The sequence below is a fragment of the Hyla sarda genome, chromosome 7, assembly GCF_029499605.1.
Source record: "Hyla sarda isolate aHylSar1 chromosome 7, aHylSar1.hap1, whole genome shotgun sequence".
In the NCBI taxonomy this organism is placed as follows: domain Eukaryota; kingdom Metazoa; phylum Chordata; class Amphibia; order Anura; family Hylidae; genus Hyla; species Hyla sarda.
This window is the reverse complement of record NC_079195.1, coordinates 70905003-70930256: the sequence shown is the minus strand read 5'-3', so window position 1 is coordinate 70930256 and position 25254 is coordinate 70905003. Positions and strand designations below refer to the sequence as shown.

The following is a 25254-nucleotide window of genomic DNA, read 5'->3' as shown; positions in this document are numbered from 1 at the left end:
CCCAGGATCTTCATACTAGGTCATCCTCAGGTGATCAGCCTCCCCCTTCCTGTACAATGACCTCTGCATAGGTCACAAAGCATGCCCAGTGAATCTCTCACATTATAACTAATAGGGTCTGGGCCAGTCTATTGTGTCCATATCTTTGGGGCTTACTGTGAGGCATATCTATAAATGCTGTTGAAAAACAACACAAGCAAGATGGCTGCCCCCATAATAATGTACAAAAATGTGCAAATAAAATAATAATTACAATCAGAAAATAGAAATCGATCTGCAAAAAAAATAAAAATAAAAAGAGCATGTTTCAGTATCTGGCTCAAATCAGTGAAAATAAATCAAAGTCATACATTCCCTAAGTGATAAATGACGTGGAAGGGACTAAGGTAGGCTCAGGAATCTTCGGTGCTGAACGGAACAACGGCTTTAGATCCGTGTGGTCCCACTGCATGTTGTTCCGTTTAGCGCAGAAGATTCCTGAGCCTACCTTAGCCACCTTCCACGCCATCTTCTCCTCTATCAGGAAGGCTGCAGACGGACACGCTATCCCTGCTTGATGTTACGCTTCCCATTGTTGTGTATGTAGATACACAACTCCAGTTGGTGAGTGTCTCCCAAACCCCCCCCCCCCCATTCTGCTTAACTTGAGATCATACACACGGATCGCCTCTCTCTCCTTAGTGATAAATGTATGAGTGTTGAAAATCTAAATTCTGGGATCCCCTGAAATCTTAAGAATGGAGATCCCCCAATGCTCCTTCTGAATGAACCAGCATGGAGCTTGTGTGGCCAGTGCCTCAGTCACTGCTTTGGTACTGGTGGAGATCACGCTGAGCTATTGCTGTCAGTCTCATAGCCGCTATGGACCTGTGGCCACACATGCACACTACCACTCCATTCACAAGGCACCTCTATTCCTAAAATTCCTTTTAGACCCCCAAAAATCATGCGTATATCAACTATTGTGTGGATAGGTGATTAATACAGTTAGTGGGTTGATCTCTTATATCAGTTCTGTAGGCCCTTCATTCTGAGGCTCAAGAGGTCTTGGCAGTGAAACCCATTAAGATTAGGAAGTTATGACAAATTCTGTCAACAGACTCATTTTCTTCTAATAGGCAGGCCTCCCAAAGGTGGTATTACCGACTACCAGATATCGTCTTGTCTGATGGAGCAGGGAAGCAGGAGCCATTAATTTCTCCAAGAGCATATCCCATTATTTTTTTTTTATCTACAGTAAATATTTCCAAATAATATCCTTAAAGGGGTGCACCTCTGCTCAGCGTTTGGAATTGTTCCGAACACTGGAGCAGGCGCCGGGAGCTCATGAAGTCATAGCCCTGCCCCTCATGACATCACACCCCACCCCCTCAAGTCTCAACCGTCACGCCCCCTCCCATTGACTGGCATTGAGGGGGTGGGACGTGACGTCATGAGGAGGCGGAGCTATAATGTCACCAGCTCCCGGCGCCGGCTCCAGCATTCAGAACAGTTTGTTCCAAACGCTGAGCAGCTGGTATGTCTTCAGCCTCTCAAAATGGGATGTTGTTGTATCTGTGCACAGCAAGGCCAAAGCCCTATAGAAATTTAATGGCCCAAATGTAGTCAGCAAGTGACTAAATTCAGGTTATTTTCTAAGCTTATCTGGGTTTTCTCTTGAACCCAAAAGCATGGTTTGCTGTGCTTTATGGTCCAAGTCTAAATGCGTATATATGCTTAGAAAATTATCTCAACGTAGCCACTAGTTAACTCGATTAGGGCTGTTAAAGTCTATGGGGCCTGTGTCTTGCTGTGTACAGATACGTTTCTGACAAAATGCAGATTATCTATATGACGGAGGGGTAAATAGTGATGTGAACATACCCTTACAAACTTCTGACTTGTCATAGAGACATGTCAGAAGTTTTGCTCTGTGGGGGTCCGGGTGCTGAGAACACCACAATCGCTAAAATGAAGGAGCAAAAGCACCAGTGTTACTTCACTTCTGCCAGGAACATGGGGGGAGATTTATCAAAACCTGTGCAGAGGAAAAGTTGACCAGTTGCCCATTGCAACCAATCAGATCGCTTCTTTCATTTTTAAACGGGCCTCTGAGAAGTGAAAGAAGCAATCTGATTGGTTGCCATGGGCAACCGGTCAACTTTTCCTCTGCACACGTATTGATAAATCTCCCACACGGTGCCTAGCTGACCATTATAGCGCCCGGACACCCATCGATCAAAATTACTGACACGTCCCTAAGAAGTCTGTAACAATAATAGATACTCTTTAACTCTGATTTAAAATCAATTTATGTTTTTTTCAGTTTATCGAGTTGTTGTTTTTTTGTTTGTTTTTTTCAAAAAGTTAGGACAGAGGTTTTAAGTTGCCATTAGATTATATGGCTGCAGTTTAAGAACAAGTTATTTATAATTAACAGCTCCGAAATCCGAGGTTAAATGAACATAATGAGTAATTTTCTCATTAAAGATAAGATCGTTGTTAAGCAATTACGGAAATAAGTTGAGATGCCGAATGAAGAGGGGACACGGAACACTTTACTAGTCATAAATTACAGCTGTCAAGTGAAATTCATGGGATCAAATGAGCGGGTCTAATTGTTTACGCTATACTTTATAGAGCAATTAAAAATTCCCCAAATGGTGTTAATTGCCTCTTACATTCCGCAACCGCTCTTCAGGTTTCAAGTGTGTCTTTAGCAGAAATACCGGCTCTTTAGATATTGTTTTGGCTTGCATGGTTCTTCTGCTATGTCTTGAGTAAAAGGAAACAAATAGGGAAAAAATAACTTTGAGATGCGTGGATTTAAAATACATATAAAACGAAAACAATTAAAATATATTATCAAAACAAATAGAAGAACATTTCGACCACAAATCACCAGGTCCTTGAGTTGTCCTCAATAACTATGTATAAATATATTACGGGTCAATGCAGAGATCTCTACCATGATTTATTAATACCCAGAATTATATCTATAACAAGGGGGCAACCTCTACATTCATTTTTTTGAAAACAGTGTGCCTCCAGCTGTTGCAAAAGTACAACTCCTCGTTAGTGAGGACATGGTAGTCAGTTTACATGCGTAAATGTTGTTTGTAAATTCTGTCCGCCACATGTAATCTTTAGATGATGTTGAACCCTCCCAGTAGGTGGATTCCAGTATGTTACATTGTGACTTTTTTTTCTGTATTTACTGTATTTGGATGCTGTGAATAAGAGTGAAAAGTATGCTTGAAACGCGTCTGTGTTCTTTATACATACTTTTGCACAATGAGTTGTATGAAGAAGCATATTTCACGAAGGGGTACTCCGATGAAACAAGCTTTTTTTTAATCAACTGGTGCCAGAAAGTTAAACAGATTTGTAAATTACTTCTATTAAAAAAATATTAATACTTCCAGTACTTATTAGTTGCTGTATGCTCCACAGGAAGTTCTTTTCTTTTTGAATTTGTTTTCTGTCTTACCACTGTGCTGACACTGTCCAGAGCAGGAGCAAATCCCCATAGCAAACCTCTCCTGCTCTTGACAGTTCCTGACATGGACAGAGGTGTCAGCAGAATGCACTGTGTTCAGGCAGAGAACAAATTCAAAAAGAAAGAACTTCATGTGGAGCATACAGCAGCTGATAAGTACTGGAAGGATTAAGATTTTTAAATAGAAGTAATTTACAAATCTGTTTAACTTTCTGGCACCAGCTGATTTAAAAAATGTTTTATTTATTTTTTCACCAGAGTGCCCCTTTAAACCATTCAGGTGCTAGAGCTTTCCTTTGATGTAAGGATGGACGTCTACTGACCAGTGGAGTTTAGAAGCACAAGGTGAGGATAAAGATAAATTGTAGCCAAGGGTGAGCGCTGAGAAGTGTTTGTTTCTGAATTTTTTCTGATAGCCAAGTTGGAAGTCTGTTAACTTACTGTTCGTATAATGGAGCTACATGCTGTTCTTTTTTGCCATTAAAAGAGACAGAACTGCCAGCGGCAAAGAAGCTTATTCTACAAAACCCATTTTCATATGCATCATTAGTGATTTATGTGTTAATAGATGAGACCCCTGTTCCGAATCCTCATGTACTGGTGCAAGCGGAAAGGAGTTGTAAAGAGTCCCTCTCACTCTGGAGGACCCATCTTTTCTGCACACCAATACTCTACTGATTAGAATGGAAACTGTGTAATTCTTTATGTCCTCTTTGGTGGCACTACAAGGGAGTTGAATACATTGCAGTCAAGTTTCCCAGACATTACACGATCGCTCAGAGGTCTGAGCAGGGAGACATTGTGATCTGCTTCTTGTAAAAAGACCATTCTAACAAGCAGAGATTTTACAAACTGTATTACCTCTATAAGACCACTTTCTAAAATGGGAGCCAGCTCCAAAGTGATAAAGGTTTTCTGCAGGGTCCGGGGTAATTCTAAAAATAAAAAACTTTTAACATTTTCTGAAAGTGATGCTCTCCAGAAAAGAACAGTATGTTTGGAATGACAAAATCATGATCCTCTTTTGCTGCCTTTGCTTTCTTGAAGTAAAATGTTTAAAACTACATGTGATGTCCAGGAATAAGTGACTGAAAAATAGCATTCTTACTATACTCACTGACAGATGCCATATGGATGACAATTATGGCAAATGGGAGATATCATTATTGTCATGAATGGTTACGTACTGTCCCCTGTTTACTTGAGGGAATATATATCTAAGACCAATAGTTTCCCATGCCTAGAGTGTTTTTTTGTACAATAGACATTTATGGCATACTAGCTGACTACCCGGTGTTGCCCAGTCTTCATACCTAGACTTTGCATGAGAGGAAAATAAACAATTATTTATAAATATTACAATATTGGGGGAGTACTGTGATCCCTGCACTATGTTCTGCTTCTAACCCCACTTTCCAATAGAATAGAATAGAATATATGTCTGGTAAAGCAGTTATGATGAAGCTCTTTGGGAAAGCTGGGTGGTACACTTACTGTGTGCTACCAAGTGATAGGCTGCTTGTCCTCCTTGTACTCCTAACTGCAGCAGCACTGCCCTGCCCTGCCCACAGGCCTGCATCATATTCCCCTCATCTGACCCATGATGTACTGGTACGATGAATTGGAAAGGGGTTAAAAAATCTTCTCGGGGCGGCAATTGTGAAGGTGCAAACAGCAGGACCCATTTTACGGCCAGTCCTGTATGACCTGAACTTATGGGACTGCCCAAGTCTGCAGGTTGCCGCATCAACCACAAGCTCCACAGGCATAGATTGGTCCCTGGGATGGGGAAGAGCAATAGTGTAATTGTCATGTCTGAGTTCACACACAGCTATTGTATTTGGTTGTGTGTGAACAGTTTTATATTCCCTGGCCAGGGAATAGTTAAAGCCTTTGGCTTGCTAGCCAATAGCTCCTAGGGTGTGTCTATTTAAACTCAGCCCAGTCAGCCTCTGGGCTGGTGATTGAGATCATTACATATGGACTTCCTGAGATCCTGACATGCTGCTTTGGAGCTCTTGGTGAAACACTCTTTATTTGAGCTTTTAATCTACTATCTCTGTTTTAGCATGCACCTTGTATGTTCTGGTTTTAGCCATGATTATGCGGCTTAGATTTTAAGCTGTGTTTGTTTGGTCGTTTTTAGAATTTGTATCCTTTCTGTTATGCATCTGTTCACACTGTGTTTTCTCTTGTATCCGTTTTCTGTGTTATCGCTCCATGGGGACATTCCTGTGTCTACTGTAGGCCCTGATCTAGATATTGCTGTTACCTGTCAATGGGGACTCCGTGTCTACTAGAGGTTTTCTGAGGGATTGCGATGATTCCTGTCTTGTGTTCAGTGTGATCAGTGTTCTATAATTATATCCTCTTGTGTCCATTTTCTGTGTTATCGCTCCATGGGGACATTTCTGTGTCTACTGGAGGCTCTGATCTAGATATTCATGTTACCTGTCCAGGGGAATCTGTGTCTACTGGAGGTTTTATGACGGATTGTGATGATTCCTGTCTTGTGTTCAGTGTGAACTGTGTTCTATAATTATATCTTCTTGTATCTATTTTCTGTGTTATCGCTCCATGGGGACATTCCTGTGTCTACTGGAGGCTCTGATCTAGATATCCCTGTTACCTTTCCATGGGGACTCCGTATCTACTGAGGGATTGCGATTCTTGTCTAGTGTTCAGTGTGAACAGTGTTCTATAATTATATCTTGTTGTATCTGTTTTCTGAGTCGTAACTTGGCATCCCTGTTACCTGTCCATGGGGACTCCATGTCAACTGGAGGTTTTATGAGGGATTGCTATCATTCCTGTTTAGCGATAGAACCCTGTTTCCGGTCCATTGGGACTTTGAGTTTACTGGAGGTTCTGGGGGATTATGCTATATTTCTGTCTGTTCCTGGAGTCTGTTTAGACTCATCTGTTTTCCTGTCTTGTGTTTTGAACTCTATTTGGTTATTAGTTCTTTATTCAGATCTTTGGAGTTTTTGTACATGCACTGTTTTCCTCTGTGCTTTACCACAGGTCTATAGTGTCCTCTGTGTTGCTCACTGATCTCTGTCCTCTAAACATAATCTGTTATAGAGTTCTATGTTCCTGTTATGTTTCTGGTTCGTGACCGACTGTTTGTTAGTATGTGTTTTTAGGCCCCTGCACTTTAGTTTGGGGAAGGACCAGCGCCCAGTTGTCGATCCACTGTTTAGGGTGGATGGGCAAGTGGGCAAGGAGAGTGGTTTTAGGGTCAGTTTAGGGCACACTCTCCCTGTCCCCTGGTCGGTCCGTGACAGAATCAACAGCCTGCCACTTGCTCTGATGCCCCTTTTTTGTTTTTGTTCCTGTATCCTGTTAAAGTGGACCAGACACAATGATTTCTTTGGCCAATCCTGAAGACTGCAGTATTTCTTACCTCCATTCCTGAGTCAAGCATCTGCATCCAGGTGGCAACCGTGGAGCCACCTGGGCACCCAGGTATTTTTTTTTTCATATTTGGTATTTTTTTATGCTTGTGTGTACTTTTATGAGGGTCCGGAGGCCCCTCGTTAAAGGGGGGGGGTACTGTCATGTCTGTGTTCACACACAGCTATTGTATTTGGTTGTGTGTAAACAGTTTTATGTTCCCTGGCCAGAGAATAGTTAAAGCCTTTGGCTTGCTAGCCAATAGCTCTGAGGGTATGTCTGTTTAAAGTCAGCCCAGTCTAGCCTCTGGGCTGGTTATTTAGATCATTACACATGGACTTCCTGAGATCCTGACATGCTGCTATGGAGCTCTTGGTGAAATCCTCTTTATTTGAGCTTTTAATCTACTATCTCTGTTTTAGCATGCACCTTGCATGTTCTGATTTTAGCCATGATTATGTGGCATGCTCTTAGTAGATTTTAATCTGTGTTCGTTTAGTCTGTTTTAGGATTTGTATTTCTGTTATGTATCTGTTCACACTGTGTTTTCTCTTGTATCTGTTTTCTGTGTTATCGCTCCATGGGGACATTCCTGTGTTTACTGGAGGTTCTGATCTAGATATCCCTGTTACTTGTCCATGGGGACTCCGTGTCTACTGGAGGTTTTCTGAGGGATTGCGATGATTCCTGTCTTGTGTTCAGTGTTAATAGTGTTCTATAATTATATCTTATTGTATCTGTTTTCTGAGTTGTAACTCAGCATCCCTGTTACCTATCCATGGGGACTCCGTGTCAACTGGAGGTTGTTACACCTTGCGCTCCGGCCACTTCCCCTGGCAGTGAGCGCACTGTCCCCCACTCCCCTGCTGCCAGGGGGGTGGGATTCGCATCGCGGCACGTGCCCACATCCCAGCCCATCACTTACCACGCTCCTCAGCTGCTTCTTCCTCTGCCTCTCAGCTCCGGCGTGTGTCCCTGTCTCCTAGGGTGCGCGTGCACTGGAGCTCTGGAATTTAATGGGCCAGTATGCCCATAATTATGTGAAACACCTGACACTATTCTATAAGTCCCTGCCCCGCCCACTCTTCCATGCCAGATCTTCAGTGCCGTTTGCCTGAGATTAAGCGTTCCATACAGTCTGTTTGCCTTTCCTGTGTTCTGACCCTTATGCTACGTCATTTGACTACGCACCTTTGTTGGCTGCCTTGACTTTCTGCTAAGTCCGACTACGCCTCTGCCTCATCCTACTGTACTTTGCCTCATCCAGCTAACTGTGTGGTCAAATCGTATCAGGGGTAACGACCTGGGTGTTGCCTGCCGTAGCAAACTCATCCTGCCTAGTGGCGGGCTCTGATGAAGACCAGCGGCACCTTAGACTCCGCTCCCCGATACGGCCCGTGTCATCAGCCACTAAGGTCAGTGGATCCACATCCAGCATTGTTACAGAGGTTTTATGAGGGATTGTGATTATTCCTGTTTAGCTATAGATCCCGGTTACCAGTCCATGGGGATTTTGTGTCTACTGGAGGTTCTGGGGGATTATGCTATATTTCTGTCTGTTCTTGGAATCTGTTTAGCCTCATCCGTTTTCCTGTCTGGTGTTTTGAACTCTATTTGTTTATTAGTTCTTTATTCAGATCTTTGGAGTTTTTGTACATGCACTGATCTTAGAGTACATGATCACTTAGCTAGTGTTTTCCTCTGTGCTTTACCATAGGTTTATAGTGTCCTCTGTGCTGCTCACTGATCTGTGTCCTCTGAACTCAACCTCTTCAGAACAAAGGGCGTATGCATACGCCCTGCATCCTGAGTCCTTAAATACGGAGGGCATATGGATAAGCCTGTAGGAATTCCGGTCCACGCCGCTAGCCGGTCAGGGCCTGGACAGGGATGACTGCTGATATCTATCTGCAGGCATCCCGTGCATGTGCCCAGGGGAGTCCTGAGACCCCCCATGTCAGCGATCGCAGGAAATGAACAGTCAATTCAGATCGGCGATTTTCAGCAGATCCGGGTCATACCGGTGTCCGGTGACCCGGAGAATCAGGGGGATCGGGGTTGTCCAAGACACCCCAAGTCCCCCTGAAGGGATAGATGCCACCCCTCCTATCCCTGCTATTGGTCATCAAGAAACGACGACCAATATCAGATCGGGGGCGGAGGGGTTAAAATTCGGTTCCCCATCCTGCTCACCGACAGTAATCTGGGCAGAACAGGGGAAACTGTAGCATGACCGGCGGCGGTGGAGGTCCTTTACCTGACCGGTGCCGACGAACGGCGATGACGTGCGGCTCCCTCGTGGCTCCCTGGTGAAAAGTACGGAAGCCACTAAACAGGTCTCTAAACTGTAGCCCCCCCCACAGATGTTGCAAAACTATAGCTCCCAGCACGCCCAGACAGCCATTTGGGCATGCTGAGATTTGTAGTTTTGCAAGATTTAGAAGGCTACAATTTGGTAATCAGTGTGCAGTGGTCTCTAAACTGTGGCCCTCCAGATCTTGCAAAACTACAACTCCCAGCATGCCCACACAGCAGTTTGCTGTCTGGGCATGCTGGGGTTTGTAGTTTTGCAAGATTTAGAGGGCCACAGTTTGGAGATCACTGTGCAGTGGTCTCTAAACTGTAGCCCTCCAGATGTTGCAAAACTGCAAATCCCAGCATGCCCAAACAGCAAACAGCTGTCTTGACATGCTGGGAGTTGTAGTTGCGTACCTCCTGCTGTTGCATAACTACATCTCCCAGCATGCATTTTGGCGATCAGTACTTGCTGGCAGTTGTAGTTTTGCAACAGCTGGAGGCACCCTGGTTGGAAAATACTGAGTTAGGTAACAGAACCTAACTGAAGGTTTTCCAACCAGTGTGCCTCCAGCTGTTGCAAAAGTAGTTTTGCAACAGCTGGAGGTTTGCCCCCAAGTTTACAGTAAGTTTCCTGCTTCATGTTTGAGCTGCGGGAAATTTTCTGCCGCAGTGCAAACTCCTTGCGGGAAACTCACTGTAAACCTGTGTGAATGTACCCTAAAAACACTACACTAACACATAATAAAGGGTAAAACACTACATATACACCCCCTTACACTGTCCCCCTCAATAAAAATAAAAGACATTGTACGGCAGTGTTTCCAAAACGGAGCCTCCAGCTGTTGCAAAACAACAACTCCCAGCATTTCTGGACAGCCACAGATTGTCCAGGCAGCCTGGGAGTTTAGCAACAGCTGGATGCACCCTGTTTGGGAATCACTGGCATAAAATATCCCTATGTCCACCCCAATGCAATCCCTATTTTAGTCCTCAAATGCGCATGGCGCTCACTCACTTCGGAGCCCTGTCGTATTTCAAGGAAACAGTTTAGGGTCACATATGGGGTATTTCTGTACTCGGGAGAAATTGAGTTAAAAATTTGGGGGGGCTTTTTCTCCTTTTACCCCTTATGAAAAGGAAAAGTTGGGGTCTACATCAACTGGTTAGTGTAAAAAAAAAAAAATAATCCACTAACATGCTGGTGTTGCCCCATACTTTTTATTTTCACAAGTGGTAAAAGGAAAAAAAGACCCTCAAAATTTGTAACGCAATTTCTCCTGACTACGGAAATACCCCATATGTGGGCGTAAAATGCTCTGCGGGCACACAACAAGGCTCAGGAGTGAGAGCGCACTATGTACATTTGAGGCCTAAATTGGTGATTTGCACAGGGGGGGCTGATATTACAGCGGTTCTAACATAAACATTAAAAAAAAAATACCCACATGTGACCCCATTTTGTAAACTACACCCCTCACAGAACGTAACAACGTTGGATGGGAAAATGAAAAAAAAAAATTTTATTACTAAAATGCTGGTGTTACCCTAAATTTTTCATTTTCACAAGGGAAAATAGGAAAAAAGCCCTCCAAAATTTGTAACCCCAATACTTCTGAGTAAGAACATACCCCATATGTGGATGTAAAATGCTCTGCGGGCGAACTACAATACTCAGAAGAGAAGGAGCACCATTTGGCTTTTGGAGAGAAAATTTGTCCGGAATTGAAGGCCACGTGTGTTTACAAAGCCCCCATAGTGCCATAACAATGGCCTCATTTTGGCCACATGTGACCTCATTTTGGAAACTACACCCCTCATGGAATGTAATAAGGTGTCAGGTGAGCATTTACGCCCCACATATGACTGACAGATTTTTGGAACAGTGGTCCGTGAAAATGATAAATGTAATTTTTCATTTGCACAGCCCACTGTTCCAAATATCTGTCAAACGCCAGAGGGGTGTAAATGCTCACTACACCCCTTATTAAATTGTGTGGGGAGTGTAGTTTCTAAGATGGGTTCACATGTGGGGGGTCCACTGTTCTGGCACCACGAGGGGCTTTGTACAAGGCCCCCGACTTCTATTCCAACCAAATTCTCTCTCCATAATCTCAATGGCGCGCCTTCTCTTCTGAGCATTGTAGTGCGCCAGCAGAGCACTTGACGTCCACACATGGGGTATTTCCATACTCAGAAGAAATGGGGTTACAAAATATTGTTCCTTGTAAAAATGTAAAATTTGGGAAAAAAGCTGCATTTTAGTGAAAAAAAATGTAATTTACACATCCAACTTTAACGAAAAGTCGTCAAACACCTGTGGGGTGTAAAGGTTCACTGGACCCCTTGTTGCATTCCCTGAGGGGTGTAGTTTATGAAATAGTATGCCATGTGGGGGGTTTCTTGCTGTTCTGGCACCATAGGGTCTTCCTAAATGTGACATTCCCCCCAAAAACCATTTCAGAAAAACTCACTCTCCAAAATCCCATTGTCACTCCTTCTCTTCTGAGGTATTTCCTTTCTCGAGAGAAATTGGGTTCCAAATTTTAGGAAGATATTCTCCTTTTACCCCTTGTAAAAATTCAAAAACTGGGTCTACAAGAACATGCGAGTATACAAAATGAAGATTTTGAATTTTCTCCTTCACTTTGCTGCCATTCCTGTGAAACACCTAAAGTGTAAACACACTTACTGAATGTCATTTTCAATACTTTGAGGGGTGCAGTTTTTATAATGGGGTCCATTATGGGGTATTTCTAATATGAAGGCCCCTCAAATCCACTTCAAAACTGAACTGGTCCCTGAAAAATTCTGATTTTGAAAATTTTGAGAAAAATTGGAAAATTGCTGCTCTACTTTGAAGCCCTCTGATGTCTTCCAAAAGTAAAAACATGACAACTTTATGATGCCAACATAAAGTAGACATATTGTATATGTGAATCAATATATCATTTATTTGGAATGTCCATTTTCCTTATAAGCAGAGAGTTTCAAAGTAAAAAAAATGCAAAATGTAAAAAATTTTCATCATATTTTGGAATTTTTCACCAAGAAATTATGCAAGTATCAAAGAAATTTTACCACTAACATAAAGTAGAATATGTCATGAAAAAAATATCTCAGATTCAGAATGAAAAGTAAAAGCATCCTAGAGTTATAAATGTTCAAAGTGACAGTGGTCAGATTTGCAAAAGAGGCCTGCGTCCTTAAGGTGAAAATTAGCTGCGTCCTTAAGGGGTTAATCTGTTATAGAGTTCTATGTTCCTGTTATGTTTCTGGTTTGTGACCGACTGTTTATTACTATGTGTTTTTAGGCCCCTGCACTTTAGTTCAGGGAGGGACCAGTGCCCAGTTGTTGATCCACCGTTTAGGGTGGATGGTCAAGTAGGCAGGGCGAGCGGTTTTAGGGTCAGTTTAGGGCTCACTTTCCCTGTCCCCTGGTCGGTCCCTGACAGTAATGAGTAACTATGGGAAACCATTATAAAATTTGGAGGGGACTCCACTTCACCTATAGGACCTTTATTTGTAAATTGACATCCTGACATGTCTGTTTTAGAAAATATTTGCATTTTCCATAAAATAAAAAGCACTATAGCAGTTATGTCGTTCCTCTGTTATAAATCCTGGAAATGTAAATTTATAACTGGGTGTTACCACTCTTTTTGTCAATGGCCTTGGGGCATGTCTCTATGCAATCTGACCAATCACTTGAACCAATTGTCCAATCACTGCACATATGGCCAAACAAGTGTATAGGCCCATCCCCATGACAGGGGTAATGGTAACTCCTAAGTGTCATATTATTGATACCTTTTCAAGAGGAATAACGGAGAAAGGGCATAACACAGAATTGTAATCGAAAAGCATGTTCCATTCTTGTTTTTCAAAAGTAAACACAAGTATTTATTAAAACAGACCTATTAAAGAGGTACTTCATAGGGGGGAAAAAAATTCAAATCAACTAGTGCCAGAAAGTTATGCAGATTTGTAAATTACTTCTATGTAAAAATGTTTTAGTCTTTCAGTACTCATCAGCTGCTGTATACTACAGAGGAAACTGTGTAGCTCTTTCCAGTCTGACCACAGTGCCCTCTGCTGACACCTCTGTCCATATCAGGAACTGTCTAAAACAAGAGAGGTTTGCTATGAAGGTTTGCTCCTTCTCTGATATGGACAGAGGTGGCAGCAGAGAGCACTGTGGCCAGACTGGAAAGAACTACGCAACTTCCTCTGGAGCGTACAGCAGCTGATAAGTACTGGAAAGATTAAGATTTATAATTGAAGTAATTTACAAATCTGCATAACTTTCCAGCAGCAGTTGATTTGAAATAATTTTTTTCCTTCTGGAATATGCTTTAAGATTATTTTGGTCTCCACTCTATCTGCTCCTCACCTGTAGGTGAACATGGACTCTCTTGGCTATTGGGCTCCATGGCAGTAGTTATGGCAGCTAGTGTGGTTGTTACCCCATGGGTCAAGGGAACTTGTGAAGATACAGTTGTCCCTGGTTTTGATAGGAAGCACTCTATCTTCAATCTAAACAATCTTTGCTCATTTATTCAAAATGACTTCCTCTCCCGATTGCTTGTGTCCTAGAAATAAAAGGAACACAAAACATCTGTATATGTTTATTCAGGATTGATTCAGCTTCATAAAAACCAGGCCTGCTCCCTGTCCCCCTTGCTATGTGCTCCTAAGATTCAGTATTATCTTTTCCAGTTAAATTGGTCTCCAATGACAATACATTTGATTTATAAAGCAGCGGCTTTGGTGACTTTTTTTCCAGTCTCACGGAGAGAAGGGAATACATTGAAAGCTCTTTCACTGTTGTCTTAATCAAACTGACAGATCCCTCTCCAGTGACTTTATTAATCCAGACTGAAAGAATGAATCTAAACGCCCCCTCAGGAACCACCGGATCTTATCAGTTAATGTTCTGCCATGGTATACAAAAACTAATAAATACCCAACTCTGCTGCAACCAAACAAAGTGTTTTATTGTCGATTTTAAATAAAATGCTCTGACACGGGGTCTGACAACTGGCTGCCATTTACAGTGTCTTATATCATCCTGAATAGTAAATGAATCGCTCGGTACGGGGCTCCGCTGTCGCCGCGGCTTCGCGCAAAGCAATGTATTATCTTCTCTGCCGCTAGAATAAGCACCTTTATTCTGTATCCAATGCAATTTTGTTCAGCTTTCCAGTGGTCTCCAATCAGTAGCTGCAAAACTACAACTCCCAGTATGCCCGGACAACCATTGGCATGCTGGGAGTTGTAGTCTTGCAACAGCTGGACAGCCACAGTTTGGAGCCCACTGAGCTTTTCCATAGTCTTATCTGTTTATAGGAAAGCAAAATAGTAATAATTGATAAGACCTTGAATTTATACCATACTAGCTGAGTACCCGGCGTTGCCCGGTTTTTCCTTCCTAATCCTTGTTGTGGAGGAAAATCAACAGAGGAGGAAGCTTTTGACTTCTTATCCCGTCCTCATATATTGTTGTCATATCTCAAACCCATATCTCAACCTCCTATCCCGACCTCCTATCCCGACCTCCTATCACGTCCTTCTATCCCGTCCTCCTATCCCGTCCTCCTATCCTGTCTTCCTATCTTGACCTCCTATCCCGTCCTCCTATCCCGTCCTTCTATCTCGACCTCCTATGCCGACCTCCTATCCCATCCTCCTTTCACGTCCTCCTATCTCAACCTCCTATCCCGACCTCCTATCCCGACCTCATCTCCCGTCCTCCTCTCTTGACCTCCTATCTCGACCTCCTATCCCGACCTCATATCCCGTCCTCATATCCCGACCCGTAATATGTGTACCAGGTATTGAAATATCTCCAGCCCTACTGAAGATATGTGAGAACATACATTTCCCTTTGATTAGCATGGTGCTTTAAATGAAAACCCCGACCCTCACAAATGGGTGTAGTTAAGGGTTAAATTAACTATCCTATATTTTAAGTGGACAAATAAGTAACATGTGACCAAGTATTATCGAAATATCTCTAGCCGTTTGGAAGTTATGCAGTAACATATATTTCCCATTGACTTGTATAGGATTTTAAATATAAACCCCTCCCCTGGCAAATGGGGGTGAGTAAGGGTTAAATCACCTATCCTATGTTTGTTGTTGACATATAAGTAACATGTGTGCCAAGTTTCATGTTAATATCTTTAGCCGTTTGGACGTGATGCTGGAACATACACACATACATACATACATACACACGTTGAGTTTTATATATATAGATAGATTTAAAGGGGTACTCCACTGGAAAACTTTTTTTTTTTTTTTTTTTAAATAAACTGTTGCCAGAAAGTTAAACAGATTTGTAAATTACTTCTATAAAAAAAAAAAAACGTAATCTTTCCAGTGCTTATCAGCTGCTGTATGATCCACAGGAAGTTCTTTTCTTTTTGAATTTCCTTTCTGTCTGACCACAGTGCTCTCTGCTGCCACCTCTGTCCATGTCAGGAACTGTCCAGAGTAGGAGCAAATCCCCATAGCAAACCTCTCCTGCTCTTGACAGCTCCTGACATGGACAGAGGTGGCAGCAGAGAGTCCTGTGGTCAGACAGAAAGGAAATTCAAAAAGAAAATAACTTCCTGTGGAGCATATAGCAGCTGATAAGTAGTGGAAGGATTAAGATTTTTTAATAAAAGTAATTTACAAATCTGAATTCGAGTAGAATACAGACATAGCGCACATCTACAATCTTGTATAATGATCTGATTGCTTCTCAGCACAATATCAAAAACTAACAGGTTGTTAGTATACATTTTTGATCAAAAAGTACAAGCCCACTCGCCACGTCAAGGCCACCTATTCAGAGTGGGTCCCTAACGTCCCTAGCATAATTTACAAATCTGTTTAACTTTTTGGCACCAGTTGATTTAAGTTTGAAAGGACTTTTATGTTTTTTTTTCTTTTTCGTTCTCCTTTTCTTTTCTTTTTTTTCTTTTTTGGGGGGGAGGGTGGTAAATTGCATCAGATCTTGCACCACATTTTAAAATTATTTGCACCAAATTTCCCCCCTTTTTTATGCCATGCACAGCACTTTTTATTTAAAAAGGGGTGTGACCTCTGTAAAGGGGCAGAGTTTAAAATGCACCAAATAAATGTTGGGCCTTAATGAGGCCTGCTAATGCAGGTGATGCAGACTTGGAGTAGACAGTGTAATAGGTGTCAGATTTTCAAAGAGCCTGAGACACTGTTAAAAATCTGGCATAATCTTAAAGGGGTACTCCAGTGGAATTTTTTTTTTTTATCAACCTGTGCCAAAAAGTTAAACAGGTTTGTAAATTACTTCTACATAAAAATCTTAATCCTTCCAGTGCTTATCCGCTGCTGTATGCTCCAAAGAAAGTTAAGTAGTTATATCTGTCTGACCACAGTGCTCTCTGCTGACACCTCTGTTCATGTCAGGAACTGTCCAGAGCAGGAACAAACCCCCAAAGCAAACCTTTCCTGCTGCAGACAGTTCCTGACATGGACGGAGGTGTCAGCAGAGAGCACTGTGGTCCAACAGAAAATAACTATACAACTTCCTGTGGAGCATACAGCAGCTAAGTACTGGAAGGATTGAAATGTTTAATACATTTACAAAACTGTATTGCTTTCTGCCACCAGTTAATTCAAAAAAATATTTTCCACTGGAGAACCCCTTAAAGTTTACACTTTCCCAGAATTAGGCTAAGTTCACAATGCTGATGTGCTCCACTTCACTTAGGGTCTAACTCTTCTTTTTTTTTTTTTTTGCGCTGAACTAACTTTAAACTGGTCGGAGCACAACTGACACTGTCAGGTCCTGAAGAACCTTATTGACTTGAATAGAGTCTATGGGGTGTCCAGCATTTTAGGGAAGTTGAACAGAGAAAAAAGATCGGACATGCACTAGTTTTCCTCTCCTCAACTCATGTCCTTCTGAAGGTATGAGCAACAGAGCTCCCTAAGTCAGTTTTTGAGAATCCTACTTGCAGTGTTTTGCACAAAAAAGGGATAAAAATGTTGACCCTTCCCTCACAAATGCTATAAAGACACCAAAGACAATGATGGGCATGGAGACTTTTCAAAATTTTGTTCTAGATTTTAAAGTAGCATCTGAAGGCAGCATTTTTGATAAAAGAAAATGTGCACAATAATGCCGTAAAATAGGGCAACCTAAAATGCATCAAACCACAGTGAGGAATAAGGAGGTCTATGGCTAGAATGCCACAGCTATCAAATAAGGAACTGGAAATTAAAGGGGCACTGTCAGAATCGAAAACATTTTATATGTTGTACATCTTGGCAAAATGCTAACCTTTCTAATACACTTCATAAGAAACTTTTATTTCCGGCTGCAGCACATTTCCAAGCTGGAGCACAGGCTGGGACAAAGTCCAGTAAGTGAGGGCTGGACTAGCCCTTCTCTGTGCTCACTCCTGTCCTATCAGAATGCAGCATGAAAACAGAGAGGAGGGGGTTTCATAGCAGTTTGCATTGATTGGATTAACAGACCCAGCTCAGCAGACTAAGGGAGGAAGTGAATACATGGTAAATGAAGGTGGACTCAGTGCTTGCTTTGGACATGCCCCTTCCTGAGCAGTGTATATCAGAATGAGTGAGCAGCAGAAAAAAGGGATTAAGCCAAAAACAAAAGCTACAAACATAAAAAAGAAATTTTAAGCATCTGCAGGACCTAGTGAGTAACATATATAAACATAATGGATAGGGGATAAGATGTTTGATCGCAGGGGTCCCACCACTGGGGTTCCCAACAATCTCTGCTGCGCCCCCCTAGAAATCTGGTGCACTGAGCAAACTTCGCTGTGTGCCAGATGACTGGTGATGAGAGGCAGAGGCTCGTGATGTCACGGCCATGCCCCCTCAATGCAAGTCTATGGGAGGGTGCAGGATGGGCACCACGCCCCCTCCAATAGACTTGCATTGAGGGGGCATGACCATGATGTCAAAAGTGGGGCGCGGCCGTGACATCATGAGCCACTGGTGCTCCAGGGCTGCACCTGATGCTCTGAATGAACACCGGGTGATGCAGGGAGATTGTGGGGGTCCCCAACGGTGGGACCCCTGCGATCAGACATCTTATCCCCTATCCTTTGGATAGGGGATAAGATGTCTAAGGGCAGAGTACCCCTTTAAGGATACCATACATTGATCTTGTTGTCATCTTCCCTTGAGTAAAATACTGTGATATATTCCATCTGTCTTTGTGTCAGGTGAGTGGGTTTCACTCGGGTTCCCTGCAGTGACATCACACTGTTAGGCTGGGTTAATATGTATCTGGCGATACGGCTAAACCCCACCTAAAACTGCCCTCAACTGATGCCGCAACTAAAGGCAAAGTGTATCACACGACATCCTTTGTCTAGGATCCGGCACCCATTATTTCTGCAGGTCTGCAAGATGAGTTTGCCCTTTCAGCACCTTGCGGTATGTTCATCGTTCCGCCAGATAAATGTGAACTGTCCTATTCAAATGGATGGAATCTGTTTTACCATGAGTGTCGCTTTTCTGCAGCTCTGGAAGGAAACATCACCAGATCGCCAGACATATGCGAAGGGGGCCTAGGGTAAGGTCTTGTGATATCACAGTTGTGTTTTCTGCTAGTTAATACTGCGACCTCACAAGAGTTTTGTGTGAAATTGCTTGTGGTTTTCACTTACATTTGCTGTTATGACATCAAAAGTATTTCTTTTAGCCAGGTAACTGCTGTTCTTTCTTACTTTTAGTGCAAAAAAACTTTAAAGGGGTACTCCGCTGGAAAAAAAATGTTTTTTAAATCAACTGCTGCCAGAAAGTTAACTCCTTGGGGATGGAGGGTTTTTCTGTTTTTGCACTATCGTTGTTTTTTTTTTTTTTTTTTTTTAATGGCCTTCCTATTAGAAATACCCAACAAATGACCGCATTATAAAACCTGCACCCCTCAAAGTATTCAAAATGACATTCAGTAAGTGTGTTAACCCTTTAGGTGTTTCACAGGAATAGCAGCAAAATAAAGGAGAAAATTCAAAATCTTCATTTTTTACACTCACATGTTCTTGTAGACCCAGTTTTTGAATTTTTACAAGAGGTAAAAGGAGACAAATGCTCTCAAAATTTGTAACCCAATTTCTCTCGAGTAAGGAAATACCTCATATGTGCATGTCTAGTGTTCGGCGGGCGCTGCAGAGGGCTCAGAAGGGAAGGAGTGACAATGGGATTTTGGAGAGTGAGTTTTTCTGAAATGGTTTTTGAGGGGCATGTCACATTAAGGAAGCCCCTATGGTGTCAGAACAGCAGAAAAAAACCACATGGCATACCATTTTGGAAACTACACCCCTCAAGGCACGTAACAAGGGGTCCAGTGAGCCTTAACACCCCACAGGTGTTTGATGACTTTTCATTAAAGTCGGATGTGTAAATGAAAAAAAGAAATTTCACTAAAGTGCAGTTTTTTTCCAAAATTTACCATTTTTCTAAAGGGTAATGGGAGAAAACGCCCGCCAAAATTCTTAACCCCATCTCTTCTGCGTATGGAAATACCCCATTTTAGAACGTAAAATGCTCTGCTGGCGAACTACAACGCTCAGAAGAGAAGGAGTCACATTTGGCTTTTTGAAAGCAAATTTTGCTGAAATGGTTTTTGGGGGGCATGTTGCATTTAGGAAGACCCCATTTTGGAAACTACACCCCTCACAGAATTTAATAAGGGGTGCAGTGAGTATTTACACTCCACTGGCGTTTGACAGATCTTTGGAACAGTGGGCTGAGCAAATTAAAAATTTAATTTTTCATTTTCACAGACCACTGTTCCAAAAATCTGTCAGACACCTGTGGGGCATAAATGCTCACTGTACCCCTTATTACATTACGTGAGGGGTGTAGTTTCCAAAATGGGGTCACATGTGGGGGGGTCAATTGTTCTGACACTATGGGGGCTTTGTAAACACACGCGGCCTTCAATTCCGGACAAATTTTCTCTTCAAAATCGCAATGGTGCTCCCTCTCTTCTGAGCATTGTAGTTCGCCCGCAGAGCACTTTACATCCACATATGGGGTATTTATATACTCAAGAGAAATGGGGTTACAAATTTTGGGGGGCTTTTTTCCTATTTCCCCTTGTGAAAATGAAAAATTTAGGGTAACACCAGCATTTTAGTGAAATTTTTTTTCCCATACAACTTTAATGAAAATTCGTGAAACACCTGTGGGGTGTTAAAGTTAACTATACCCCTTGTTACTTTCCATGAGGGGTGTAGTTTCGAAAATGGGGTCACATGTGGGTGTTTATTTTTTTGCGTTTATGTCAGAACCGCTGTAAAATCAGCCACCCCTGTGCAAATCACCAATTTAGGCCTCAAATGTATATGGTGCGCTCTCACTCCTGAGCCTTGTTGTGTGCCCGCAGAGCATTTTACGCCCACATATGGGGTATTTCTGTACTCAGGAGAAATTGTGTTACAAATTTTGGGGGTCTTTTTTTCCTTTTACCTCTTGTGAAAATAAAAAGTAAAGGGCAACACCAGCATGTTAGTGTAAACATTTTTTTTTACACTAACAGGCTGGTGTAGACCCCAACTTTTCCTTTTCATAAGGGGTAAAAGGAGAAAAAGCCCCCCAAAATTTGTAGTGCAATTTCTCCCGAGTACGGAAACACCCCATATGAGGAACTAAACTGTTTCCTTGAAATACGACAGGGCTCCAAAGTGAGTGAGCGCCATGCGCATTTGAGGACTTAATTAGGGATTGCATAGGGGTGGACACAGCTGGAGGCTCCGTTTTGGAAACACTGCTGTACAATACGTTTTTCATTTTTATTGGGGGAGACAGTGTAAGGGGGTGTATATGTTGTGTTTTACCCTTTATTATGTGTTAGTGTAGTGTAGTGTAGTGTTTTTAGGGTACATTCGCACTGGCGGAGGTTTACATTGAGCTTACCGCTAGGAGTTTGCGCTGCGGCGAAAAATTTGCCGCAGCTCATACTTGAAGCAGGAAACTTACTGTAAACCTGCCAGTGTGAATGTACCCTGTATGTTCACATGGGGGGACAAACCTCCAGCTGTTTTAAAACTACAACTCCCAGCATGCACTGACAGACCGTGCATGCTGGGAGTTGTACTTTTGCAACAGCTGGAGGCCCACTGGTTGGAAAACCTTCAGTTAGGTTCTGTTACCTAGCTCACTATTTTCCAACCAGTGTGCCTCCAGCTGTTGCAAAACTACAAATCCCAGCATGTACTGATCGCCAAAGTGCATGCTAAGAGATGTAGTTATGCAACAGCTGGAGGTGCACAACTACCACTCCCAGCATAACGGGACAGCTGTTTGCTGCTAGGTATGCTGGGATTTTCAGTTTTGCAACATCTGGAGGGCTACAGTTTAGAAACAACTGCACAGTGGTGGCCCTCCAGATGTTGCAAAACTACAAATCCCAGCATGCCCAGACAGCAAACTGCTATGTGAGCATGCTGGGAGTTGTAGTTTTGCAAGATCTAGAGGGCCACAGTTCACAGCACAGTGATCTTCAAACTGTAGCCCTCCAGCTGTTCCAAAACTACAAATCCCAGCATGACAGCTGTCTGGGCATGCTGGGAGTTGTAGTTTTGCAACATCTTGAGGGTAACAGAGTAGAGACCACTGTATAGTGGTCTCAGACTGTAGCCCTCCAGATGTTGCTAGGCAACTTACCGGCTTCCGTTGGATCGAGGGAGCCAGCCGCATGACATGCAGCCCGCCGATCTCCGACACTAATCGTCGCCCGCAGCCTCGCTCGCAGGGTAAGTGGACTTTGTCGCCGGTCCCCTTCGGTTTACCCATTCTGCCCCACATATTGTGGGTGGGCAGAACGGGGAAAACGAAAGTTAACCCCCTGCCCCCGATCTGTTTTCGGACGTCGCTTCTAGATGCCCAATAGCAGGGATAGGAGGGGTGGCACCCCTGCAACCTCACTCCTATCCCTTAAGGGGGATCGTGGGTGTCTTGGACAACTGCGATCCCCTTTATTTTTCTGGTCACCGGGTCACCATAGATCCTGAATGACCCGGAATCGCGCAAATCACAAGTGTGAATTCAGTTGAATTCTGATGACCCCCCTGGGCATTTGCGCTGGGTGCCTGCTGATCGATATCAGCAGTCACCCCAGTCCGGTCCCCTCCCAGGGCGCGGTGGGGACCGAAATTCCCACGGGCGTACAGGTACACCCTTGGGCCTCAAGTACTAGGGAGCAAAGGCATACCTGTACGCCCTTGGTCCTTAACAGGTTAAAAGATCTTTATTACCTTTTTTTTTTTTTTACTTTTTTTTTGCAATGCTATAGCTCCCATAGGGGGCTATAACACTACACACACTGCTCTTTTACATTGATCAATGGTTTCTCATAGGAAACCATTGATCAATGATTCTGCCGTTTGGATCTCAGGCACAGAGCAGTCATTCAGCGATCGGACACCAGGAGGCAGGTAAGGGGACCCTCCTCTTGTCTTACAGCTGTTCGGGATGCCGCGATTTTGCCGCAGCGATCCCGAACAGCCCCGGGAGCTAGCCGGCAGCAGTTTAGTTTAATTTTAGATGCAGCGATGAACGTTGAACGCCGCGCCTAATGGGTTAATAGCGCACGGCACTGCGATCAGTGCCACGCGCTATTAGCCACGGGTCACGCCCGTTGTTCGAGGCATGGCCCCACATTATAGAAAGGGAGTGGGCGAAGGGTGTATAGGTACGCCCTTCGTCCCCAACAGATTAAACAGATTTATAAATTACTTCTATTTAAAAATCTTAATCCTTCCAGTACTTATCAGCTGCTGTATGCTCCACAGGAAGTTATTTTCTTTTTGAATTTCCTTTCAGTCTGACTACAGTGCTCTCTGCTGCCACCTTTGTCCATGTCTGGAACTGTCCAAAGCAGGAACAAATTCCCATAGTAACCTTATCCTGCTCTGGACAATCCCTGACATGGACAGAGGTGTCAGCAGAGAGCACTGTGTCAGACAGAAAAGAAATTCAAAAAGAAAAGAACTTCCTCTGTAGCATACAGCAGTTGATCAGTACTGGAAAGATAAAGATTCTTAAATAGAAGTAATTTACAAATATGTTAAACTTTCTGGCATCAGTTGATTAAAAACAAAAATTATTTCAGTGGAGTACCCCCTTAAATAGCTTTATGGCACCAGAATATACCTGTCAGATCGAACAAAAATACATTTTTTTAATAGATCACTCAGTACCTAATCCTGACCATGAACATCTAATTTTTATGTCTCTAGCACCTTCATTGATTTTTTTATTAAACTTTTTATTTAGCTCACTAGTCTGAAATTCCTCTCACAGGGAGGGGGCGTGGCCTCTCTGTGCAGGTCTCCGCCCCCTCCCTCAGTATGCTGTCTGCTCACATCTCCCCTAGCATTAGAAAAACTACAACTCCCAGCTTGTCCTCACTGACAGTAGCGGGAAACAAGCTGACAGTAGGAGGATTTTTCCTCCAGCTATGAGCCCTGCACTCACAGCTGTCAATCAAGGAAGTGTGTCCATGATGCATGGACACAGCAGGAATAGTATGTGTCCAAGCAGGCATTTGACTGGCTTTTTAAGTATGAAATATTGAACATTTTCTAATGAAAGCAATTGCAAAACCAATTGGTTTTGCATGCTTTACAACATATCAAAAGATTTTGTATCTGACAGTGCCCATTTAAATATTTGCAATGACTTTTAGCTAATACTTTACTGCAGAAAACATCTGGCAGATAAAAAAAAAATACCAGCACTGTGAAAAGGGGAAATTTTTCAAAACCTTTGTAGGGAAGAAGTGGAGCAGCTGCCCATAGAAACCAATCAGATCGCTTCTTTTTTTTCCAGATGCCCTTTTTAAATAATAACTCAGCAATCTGATTGGTTGCTTTGGGCAACTGCACCACTCTTCCTCTACACAGGTTATGATAAATTACCCCCATGGTGCCTTTTTCCTTAAAATACTATGTGTAAATTCACACACAATGTACAAAAAATACTTTCTCTTCTGGTACAGTAATTATATAATGTTCAATAATTGATCTATTAAACTATATATAAAATGACTATTAAAGATATGTTCACACTGCATTTGTGTCTGATTCACTGTTACATTATGTTTATTTAGCTTTAAACACAAACATAGATAACTACATTATTGTGTGCTGCCAAAAAATGTCACATTGCAATCCTTTTTGGCCCAGTCTTTGGCATACAGCATGCATCTCTTTTTAGCTTCCCTTACTGTATAACATTTTTTCCTTTTCTGATGACTATAAAAGGATACATTAAACGGAAATAAAAACGCAGTGTGAACCCAGCCTTACCCTAGCACTTTCATCATCAGGGAACCTCCCATGATGTCATCAGGGCAGGAATGCTGGGAGGTGTGGTGCCCAGATAAAGACTCACTTTCCAGTCACCATACTCTCTCATGTGGAAAGTGATCACTATTCAGCTGGGAGAAATGAACTGAGAAAACGTTAAATTGTGTAATGCTATTGACTTTTAGTAAATTTAGGCTTGATGTCAATTGCTGTCTACGAAGCCAAATCGATGGGAAGATTAAATTTCACTGAACAGTTTGACTGAGATTCTAGCCAGACTGCAGATGATTGGAGGTGAAAGCAGACAGCAGATAGAGACCCAGAGAAGTGTACTACAGGCAGCATGGAATGGTCTGAAATGGGTAGGTAGGTAGGTAGATGGATAGACAGATAGATAGACAGACAGACAGACAGACAGACAGATAGATAGATGGAAGGATAGACAGATAGTTGACAGATAGACAGATAGATAGATAGATAGATAGATAGAAGGATAGATAGACAGATAGATGATAGATAGATAGATAGATAGATAGATAGAAGGATAGATAGACAGATAGATAGATGATAGATAGATAGATAGATGATAGATAGATAGACAGACAGACAGACAGATAGATGGAAGGATAGATAGACAGATAGATAGATGATAGATAGATAGATAGATAGATAGATAGATAGAAGGATAGATAGACAGATAGATATATGATAGATAGATAGACAGACAGACAGATAGATATATAGAAAGATAAAGAGAGA

The 25254-nt window shown here is 42.6% G+C and overlaps 1 long non-coding RNA gene across 1 annotated transcript; it reads right to left on the bottom strand.

The window, feature by feature from the left end:
- Positions 1-2535: 2535 nt before the first annotated feature.
- LOC130281617 (uncharacterized) lies at positions 2536-18729 on the bottom strand. Its single transcript, XR_008846057.1, has 3 exons — positions 18679-18729; positions 13563-13761; positions 2536-2754 (listed from the first exon to the last, which is right to left on the bottom strand). It is a non-coding gene; the product is annotated as an uncharacterized LOC130281617 (long non-coding RNA).
- Positions 18730-25254: the final 6525 nt, after the last annotated feature.